Source organism: Montipora foliosa, chromosome 3, assembly GCF_036669935.1.
Source record: "Montipora foliosa isolate CH-2021 chromosome 3, ASM3666993v2, whole genome shotgun sequence".
NCBI classification, from domain to species: Eukaryota; Metazoa; Cnidaria; class Anthozoa; order Scleractinia; family Acroporidae; genus Montipora; species Montipora foliosa.
Genome location: NC_090871.1, coordinates 63,542,214 through 63,551,651, shown reverse-complemented (window position 1 = coordinate 63,551,651; position 9,438 = coordinate 63,542,214). Strand labels below are relative to the sequence as shown.

The 9,438-nt window shown below is 41.4% G+C and overlaps 1 long non-coding RNA gene across 1 annotated transcript in view; it reads right to left on the bottom strand.

The window, feature by feature from the left end:
* Positions 1-6,755: 6,755 nt before the first annotated feature.
* Positions 6,756-9,438, bottom strand: part of LOC137995081 (uncharacterized) — a 7,174-nt gene continuing 4,491 nt past the window's right edge. The window contains exons 2-3 of the long non-coding RNA XR_011122255.1: positions 8,843-8,970; positions 6,756-7,524 (exon numbers count right to left, since the gene is read on the bottom strand). This is a non-coding gene — a long non-coding RNA (uncharacterized lncRNA). The remainder of the gene's footprint in view (positions 7,525-8,842; positions 8,971-9,438) is intronic.

Below are 9,438 nucleotides of genomic sequence, written 5' to 3'. Positions count from 1 at the left end.
TTTTCTTTAATGTAACTTCGTTTATCCGCTTGCCGACAGGACAGCAGAAATTATAGAATGAAAAATTCCGCCTTCAATTGAATATAAATGATTTTTAGTGAACAAAAATATGAAGAATTTATTGCATAAAAATAGATTTTTACTGAATACAAATGTGACTTATTGCATACAAATAGATTTTTACTGAATACAAATGTGAATTATTGAATACAAATAGATTTTTACTGAATACAAATGTGAATTATTAAATCCCGGCTGGTGTCAAATTTTATTTTTTTTGTCGGTAGTCACAAATGTGCATACCCCACGGATATTGAAATAAGCTCCGATCGGGTAAATTTACCTTTATACCCTTCAGTATATCCGAACTTCCCTGCCCCAGTTAGAAACCAGAAGAAACCATATACTTGTCCTGCGCTTCGCGATCATGTGCGCGCGTTAGACCACTCGGCCACCGCGTCACAGTTTTGTTGCCATGAGTAAAGCAATTATTTATTGTGGAATCTTTCCGACGGCCATGATTGACACAGTATTAAAATATTCGATGATGTTTTTTCTTTGAGAAAGATAAGGTTTAAAGGTAAGAAGAATTTTCTACGTCATTTCTAGATCTTGCTTCGTACTTATACTTGTGTGTTCCGCTGTGAACATTACGGTATTTTGCACAGAACGAATACTTCATTAGAAGTATTTTGCATAGCACGAATACTCTAATATTTCTTGGGAACCGGTTTGTTCAGCCATTTTGACGTAGAAAGAAAATAAGAAAATAGCTTTCAACGGCCAAACAAAAGAAAAAATGAAATCAAGTTTTAAAAAAACGAATTACTGATGTCCCTAACGGGGACTTCGCAGCGGTCCCCCATCCAAGTACTAACCTCATTCCGAGGAGCTTAACTTCAGCAGACACCTGGGCTAACATCAGCGATTGAGATTTCAATATTGCGTCAATATTTGTTTTGCATACATGTAAGGCACGCTAACAAAATCTGTAACCTGCTTAGTTCGCATTTTTGGGCATTAAAATAGAATTTTTAGTCGTATGTTCCTGACAGCAAGTTGCATCTTTTGACGTCTCCCATCCAGCTACTAACCCCGCCGGAAAGGGATGACTTCAGTACAAATTGGTTTTGGAAAGCTGTCAGGAGCTCAGAGTACACGCTTAAGCTTGTGGTGAAAAAGAAGTTGTAAATTATCAACTTGTCAGCCTTGAAGCTAAATGTTTCTCGATTTGCTTTTATTTTCTTCAATCGTTCTGCGTTAAGTACTTTACTGAACCACATGTCTTCTCAGGGGGTATCTACCAAAGATTTCTACCATGACACTGTAATGATTTACGATACCAAAACAATATCGTGTACCACAGTTGTTAGTTATGTGTCGATCAGACCGAATCTTCATCATCCTCCCTGGTAAACCACGGGCATTACCCTACCCTCTGTGCCAGAACAGTGTCGGTTGTTTTTCTTAAACAACCGAAACTGTTTTGTGCTTGCCCCTTACGGCACTGACAAAAGTACCGTATGTTAGTACATGGGTACTTGACCGTAGCCATTGGCCGAGAAACTAATCTTAGCCAAAAGGCCGAAAAGCGATCAGGACACGGGAAAACTTAGGTAAAAAACATAGTGGAGATATGGGATTTTTGGTTGGGGGGGGGGGGGGTGGGGGGAACTGAGGAGATACGGGATATTTGTTAAAGTAGGAGCGCATTGCGTACGTGTGGTAGTGCAGTAACTGGACAGTGTTTTCTCGAGAAGCGATCACTAGGGTTTTTTGTTTTCGTGTTTGATAGTTTTTTGTTCAGCTCGAGTGTAGAATCATGACGAACTTTTGTAGTTTGTGAGAACTATTTACTACTTGTAGCTTTTGTTGAGTTTTGAATCGATAATAGAAAGAGTTTGGCGATTTCAACCCAGACTGGACTACTGGATTTAAGCTTTTTCCTTGACGAGATTTCAAGTTATTGTGAAACGTTTGGTACCAAGTTACTCTAATACTGAAATCAAGATTATGGAATTGTAAAACTATAACTTTGGACTGGACTATAGAACGCGCAATTACGGAATTTTACATTTTTGAGCATTCTGAGAAATGGAGTTCACATGTTGTCTTCTTGTCTTCGCCAGGGCAGATTTAAACAGTTTGCAAGAAACTAAACCAGGATTACGGAACCGGAATTCGAATACATGGCCCGGTTGTTCGAAAACCGATTACCTTAATCCAGGATTAGCGTAAACTTTTGTTTCATGTTTTCAACTTTTTGGTGAGTTTCCTTTGCTTATTGACTTCTTCTAATGTAAAGTTTCACGGAATATCAGCCTTGAACAGCATCTGGGAGTAGAGAATAAAACTCGTTTGTTCATTTTTAACCTGAGATTAGCATTAATCGGCTTTTGAACAACTGGCCCAGGATGATAAGTTGTTGAACTGTGATCTGTAATAAGTTTTTCGGATGATTTAAGGCTGATCTTGTAATTTTTGGATGAACGTAGTTAAGGAAGGAAGTAAAACTGTAGGATTGAAATAAAGTCTCATTCCAAAAATAAATAAATGAAAGATCCCGTATCCCAAGAACCCGCTAATAGGGCTTCCTTGTTTGCATTTGCAAATTTAGTAACATTAATAATGAGCTTTTACAACAGACAACTTCAAGTTATATTACAGATGTATCTTTCTGGTAATCTCTCGCCATTTTCCGAAGTTTACCTGTACTTGAAGTTCACTGTAAGTGGACAATTTGTGTCAACTGTTTGCGCATTCCACGGATACGCCTTTGGAGGCGTCTTGTTGAATGTAAAATGATGCTATTGAATATTGCAACAATTCGGCAACCATAACCCGCAGCTTTCTCCACACGACCGTTGGCCTGGTGACAATTTCACTTCTCTCTAGGGGTAGGGATCCAAGATCAAACTGCGCCTCTCTGGATCTTTCTCACGTCCCCACGGGCTTTTTACGCCTAAACCCTTTGTCTCGGATAGCCAATCGCGTTGCTCAAATACGTGTAAACATGCAAATATTACGATCGAGAGTTTTCCCACAGAAAAATATTACTTGCTCCCCGCTGTTCTTCCGTGTTTCGAAGCTGAAAAGAACCGATCTCAACCAGTCGTCCTCAGCTAAAAGCAAGGAAAAAATCCATTTTAAACCGGTCTAGTCCCAGCAGATAATAGCTTTCGAGTGCTAACAATGCGATGTGTTGATCACGTTCAGAACATTGCTCTCAGGTTGAGAAACGGATCAAATTGTGACCATCAGCTGCGCACGTGCACCCAAACGGTCAATTGGCGACAAGTCACCGTAGTACAAATCTTCCCTCCACCCCTCCCCGGACTTGACAAAATCTCTTGCATAAAACCTCACCCTTCTCAAGTCCGGGAAGGGGAAGAGCGAAAGATTCGTACTATCGGCTGGTCGTCACAAGGATGTTGACAGAAGGCAAAATTGAAATTTTGTGGCAAATTTTCCCTTGCAGAGTCGATAGCGAGTCTATTTTCTTCAATAGATGTTCGATAGAATCTTCGAACATCTCTCGGGCCGAGTTTGAGAGGGATTGAAGGATTTTCGCTACAGTTTTTGGCTCGATTTCTCGGTTCTCTTGGCCGATCCGACTGGTGAGCGTTTCCTATACATTCTCTCTGCTTTAGAGATAGCTATTCGGTTGAGGATATCTCGTGAAATAGAGGACAGAATGGCACCAAATTACCTATGAACGACCACAAAGAGACAAAAGACAAGTAAGTGCAACATTAGTGCTTATTTCTTTAATTCAGTCTTCTGATTTGTATTGACTAAAAGTCGCATTACAAGCTCTCTAATTTCAAAACACAACACGATAGAATTTTGGAATCCAAGGGACAAAACTTTGACACATTTGGCAGACTGCATGATGCAAAAAAGTCCAATGGATGATGAACAAAATAGCAAGCCCCTTTTTTTATTTAAAAAATATGCAAACTCATTTATCCTCTAACATTACACACTCATGGAACATAACAGTCGCACTTGCCACCTGTGGCTATTCAGCTGATGTGGACCTGCTATAACCCACTCACCCATATACACTCACAAAGGACATCTACATCTACATCTACATCTACATGTCCCAGCACAGGGCAAAGTCCTTTTGACGTATGGGTGTTTCTGCTTAGGTGGCCTCATATACCACAAGCCTTTTTAGACATTATGCCAAGCCGGCCACTTCTGTTGAAAAGAACACACTCACAAAATACAGGCACAACACCGGGAACTTCATCCCCTTCTCTTCTCGAATAGTGTGTGGGTTCTTTAACGTCCCACAGAAAACGTATAGACATGGAAGATATTTGTGAGATGGGGCCTACGGTTTACAGTCCTTATACGAGAATAATTGAAAGTCTAACCATTTGCAGATGAAATTACAAAGGCAGCACTTTCTGCTCAGTTATTTTAAGGTCCTAAGTATTGATGGGGCCAGGCCTCGCGCATCGCAGCTTGATGCTCATCCAGCTGAGCCAGCCTAGTTCCCAGGGTCTCCTGGGAGAGACTCTGGGAACGAGGCTGAGAAGGCACTTCACGGTGTGGTACAAAAAAAGATTGTCGCTCAGATTAAAATTTAAGTGACTAGCCACAAATAAAATTTCCCTCACTCCTAAAGCAGAACAAATAAAATCAAGAGAAAACTAAGGAAACAGTGAGGGCGAGGAGTCGTCAAGTCTACCTCTTGGGATATGTTCATTTCAGTTCACTTATTTTGGGGTGATGTAGCAGCTCAAGTAACGTGTAATGAGATTAGCTAACTACCCTGGCCAAAAAGACTAAACAATTGAAACAATGACTTGGACTTAAGGTGATTCCCCAGAAAAAAAAAATTGTCGAGCAATTTTCTTGAAACTTTCCCTGAATGTTTTTTACTAATCCCTGTTTCGAGAACTACAATAAAAAAGATAAGTCACCGCTCTTGCTTGAGAGATATAATGGCATGGGCCAATCTTACCCCATTGATGCCTGTACTGACACTAATCACGCGCGTTATTTCATCGGCTCAGGGTTCATTTTGCGGTAGCTAAACGAGAGGGTTATTAACGTAACACTTGAAAAAACACCTGATAGGTAGAAAGTCTAGAGTATATGGAACACTGTCTTATATAGTTTATGGAAAAATCACTCAACTTAAAACGATGTCGACTCAAAACGTTTCTCGAGTCGTTGTTTTCAAGATCATAATTTATATCCCTCGGTAAGGGGCTCTGTGTACGTTTTTAGCTATATCTTTTTTTCCTTCCGATATTTTTTTTAAAAACTTTTTTATTTAAAGGGGATAATTTGTAAACAAAAATTATACAATAAAAAATATAGTTCACCGTGCTCGTTTAAGAGCAAAAAAACCATCGTACCTGCCTATCTCGATTATCGTAGATCGAAACAACAAAATTTGCCATGTTCTCTGAGTGTGCGCGCTTATTCGCAAAGAGTTATGGGTCATTGACAACCTCTCTCACGTGTTTTGAGAACTGTTTCAGCGTGTATGATCGAGTTACGCCATATTTATAATATTGCAAATTTGACCAATTTATAAATATCGACACACCATATACGCACTGCAGGATGTGCAGGGCCATACTGAGGAATCACCCTCCTTAAAAACTATAGAAGCTGCTTACAATACCAAGCAATAGCAGGTTTCGAGAGCTGCTACACTACTGTTATTTTTAGATGTTCCGAAAACGAAGTCTGTTTCCCGAGACGTCCGCAAAGTCAGCAGAATTCATAATAGCTTTCCGAGTTATGTTTTGTTGACGGAAACGAATTTCATAAGCGAGGAAATTAGGATGATCTATTTTGTCCCCAAGCCCGGAGTACAAGTTCTTGCCAATCTAATGGCAGATAAGTTCGTACGACGTCACACTTAATAGTCGCGGACGTCTCTCGAAACAGACTTACGATCTGAAAATAACTTGTTTTTGAAATCCACATATCCCGGCCAACGCCCCTACACTCCCTCGGTCTCCTTCATTTTCGCTTGATAAAATACAAGAAGGATGCAGTTCGTAGCAGAAACGTACTATTTGAAGTTGGTAGACACAGATTTCGTGAATCAGTGACGGCCTTTTTATAGACCCTTGACATAATTCTTCTCTTTTTGTGCGGTCCTGACACAACTAGAGAAGGGGCTGCCTTATTTCATTCCACACGACGAGGGTGATAAAAATATAAGTTTTTTTAAGGCTTGGCGTAGGACTCATCATCCCTGTACTACTAAGCTGCTTTATTTCATTGCACACCTCCTCTTGCGATCCCAAGTAGAAGAAACTCGTGCTAAAAAGATGCGAAACATTTCAATAATGTTCTATTTGTTTCTCCATGCAACGATCATCCCACAGCCAATCATAGTTCTCGAAATTGAACAAATTGGCATGAATGCGCGTTCGATTATAGCCCGCACATAAATCACCGCAGAGCGTTATCTCAAATGAATAACATAGACCCTCAATGAGAGTGTCATTGACGAACCGTTCGGGAGGGTCTCGGTAATCCATATATTTTCCATTGAACATGTAATGGCGTATGTGCTGTGACGTCCGTGGATGTGGAATCTTCTCGTACGGCTTAACCTCAGTAAAGAAATACTCATCAGGTACCGAGGCGTTTAAAGGGTGAGTCATGTTGATGTATTGCAGATGCCAAGCGTATTCGTTTCTGTGATGGTACCACATGTAGTTGCACATTATTGAATAATGACAATAGCATGAACTCTTTACATTAACTTTTCGCTGGCTTCTGAGAAAACTTCTTTGAAGTCTTTACCGTGCAGTTTCGTTACGTACTCACGCATTTCACTGATATGCGCTGTTTTGAATGTGACTGGAAAATAATGCATGCACTGCATCACCTGTTTAACACCAAGCACGTACTCGGCTGTTTGGATCCAGCAAGGTATTCTGGGTTCTCCGATTCTTCCTGTGACCACAGGTCTACCATCTTCAAATAACAGGCTTGGTGTAACTGCTGTGGTAAAGACTGTGTCGTAATCAACTAGACCAACATAAGCTGCATTAGTGCACAAATCAGCGTGCATCATGTCAAGGTACATTCTCATCTTCCCCCAATGGTGAATCATATCTTGAGAATATGGTGCCATATAACAAACTCTCAATTCAAGCTGTTTGTATCGAGTGGTGTTTTTCAATCTGCAGCCGTATTCCCAGTCAGCTTCAAGTTCTTCATCCAAGACCACCACAAGACTTGTATTCCTCGGCCAAAATAATGAAACGCTTCTGAAGAGCCAAGCTTCTACAAGTCTGGAAAACTTCCCGTTTGCTTCTTTTGTGTTGTATCTTACGTACAATTCCAAGTGTTTTCCTGATGACAGCAATTCAGCTGGTTCTACACTTTGAAATATGCAATCGGAAGACTTAGGGGTGACCTCCATTTTCCAAGAAAGCCACACGATATAAAATATCACAACTGAACAAAATAAAGGAAACATCTTTCTTGATGTTGCAGCCATCCTCAGTATTTTTTGAAGATACTTGTGAGATGCTATCAGATAACAAACGCAAAAATAACCATTTAAAACCCTCGCATGAAACAATTTGCTGTAGGGGGGTGTGACACGGGGTTTGTTCCAGAAAAACTTAGAGGCCCAACAAATAACGCAATCAAAACGCGCAGCCCATTCAAGCAGCGGGCGTTGATTAACTAAATAAGTCAATTGTTGCTCCAGGCTCGCAGAGGGTCAAACCTCAACGTGATAGCTAAATCATGACGAACTCTTGATAATCCCGCTTCCAGGAGGTCCATTTAGCGATATAACTACACGGCAGTATTAAATTTTTGAGCTCGCAAATGATTGGCTCGCCAAACAAGAGTTAAAGCCTCTTCACACGATTTATATCGCGCTTTGAGGTCTGCCGCTTTTGGTCTCAATTACATCGCCGTCTGCCAAGATATCGACTTTTTCCTGTTCGCAAATTATATCACTTGATGTCAAAAACTCGTGCTTCATGTTTCATCAGGGGTTCCAAACACCTCGTAACAATAAGTGCTTTTATTGTTTCTCGGTGTTTGGAACCCCTGATGAAACACTCGCACTCGCGTTTGACATATTACTTCCAAACACCTCGAAACAATAACAGCACTCCACCCAGGGCGTCGTGCTTTCATCTGTTTCTTGGTGTTTGGAACGTTACTTGAGCAGTAAAGAAACGAAAGCCTGAAAATTTCAGGCTTCAACGGGATTTGAACCCAGACTTCCGCGATACCGGTGCAGTGCTCTACCAGTTGAGCTATCAACTATATTAACTTTCGTCGCATCTATATCCTCTACGGGCTCACTATGAACTCCCATAATGACTACTTCCCAGGTGGCTAGATGGCTTGGTGTCACAATTCCATCTGAATATTAATATTTGGTGTTATCAGGGGCGTAGCTAGGGTAGGTTCTCAAAGGGGGGAGGGGGGGGGGCACACCGGTGTCAAACAGAGGGTACTAACCAGATTGTCATGTCGACCTCCACACTGAGTTTGATGATGAGGATGATGATGATTTAGGATTTAGATACCACACATATCACAAAGTCTCATGACGGCTTACAATTCTCTCTCAAGGGTGAGATCGGACCTCAGCTTGTAATGGCGCCTCTGGCGGCCGCTATCAGTCCATAGTCGATCTCACCCACCCACCCAACTCACTCAAGTATGTGAAAGGAGGACAGACCACAACACCGGGGGTCCCCCCTACCCCTCACGAAGAGTGTGTGAGTTCTTTACCGTCCCACAGTATTGATTAACAAGAAGATGTTTGTGAGACGAGGCCTATGGTTTATAGTCCTTATGCGAGAAGATTTGAAAGTCTAACCATTTGCCGATGTAATTACAAAGGCAGCACTTTCTCTTTTGTCCTTTTAAGACGCTAATTGTTCGTCCGGCCGGAGTCGAAGTCACGACCTCCCGAATGGCAGCCCGATTCTCAACCAACTGAGCCACCTGTGGAAAAAAGTGAGCTTTTCAACAATGGTTTTTGCGATCAAGAAAACCTTTTTGGCGTTTTTCGCCTCCTGAATATCATCAGGTAGTTTCCTCAAAAAACGGTTTAAACGAGGGGGGTCACGGGCACCACAGGCCCCCCCTCAGCTACGCCCTCGGTTGTTAGCCGAGTGTTAATTAAGTGTTTTGATTCTTCAGGAATTCTCGGCTGGACGTCTCCTGACGGTGTAGATATCCGTCAACAAAGCCAGGCTAAAAACATAACACAAAAGGTGTTTTGTATTCAGAAAAGTGTTAAAGCATTCCGGATCGATCAGATTGTACTGTGAACTTACGTTAAGCAGAAAAAAAGTAGTTAATTTTTTATTGAATGACCATACTTAGGGGCGAGATGAACTTTGTGGGGAACACAATCTATCTCAGTTCGTTTGCGCGCATCGACAGTGGCGGTTAGTGCTGGGACACGGA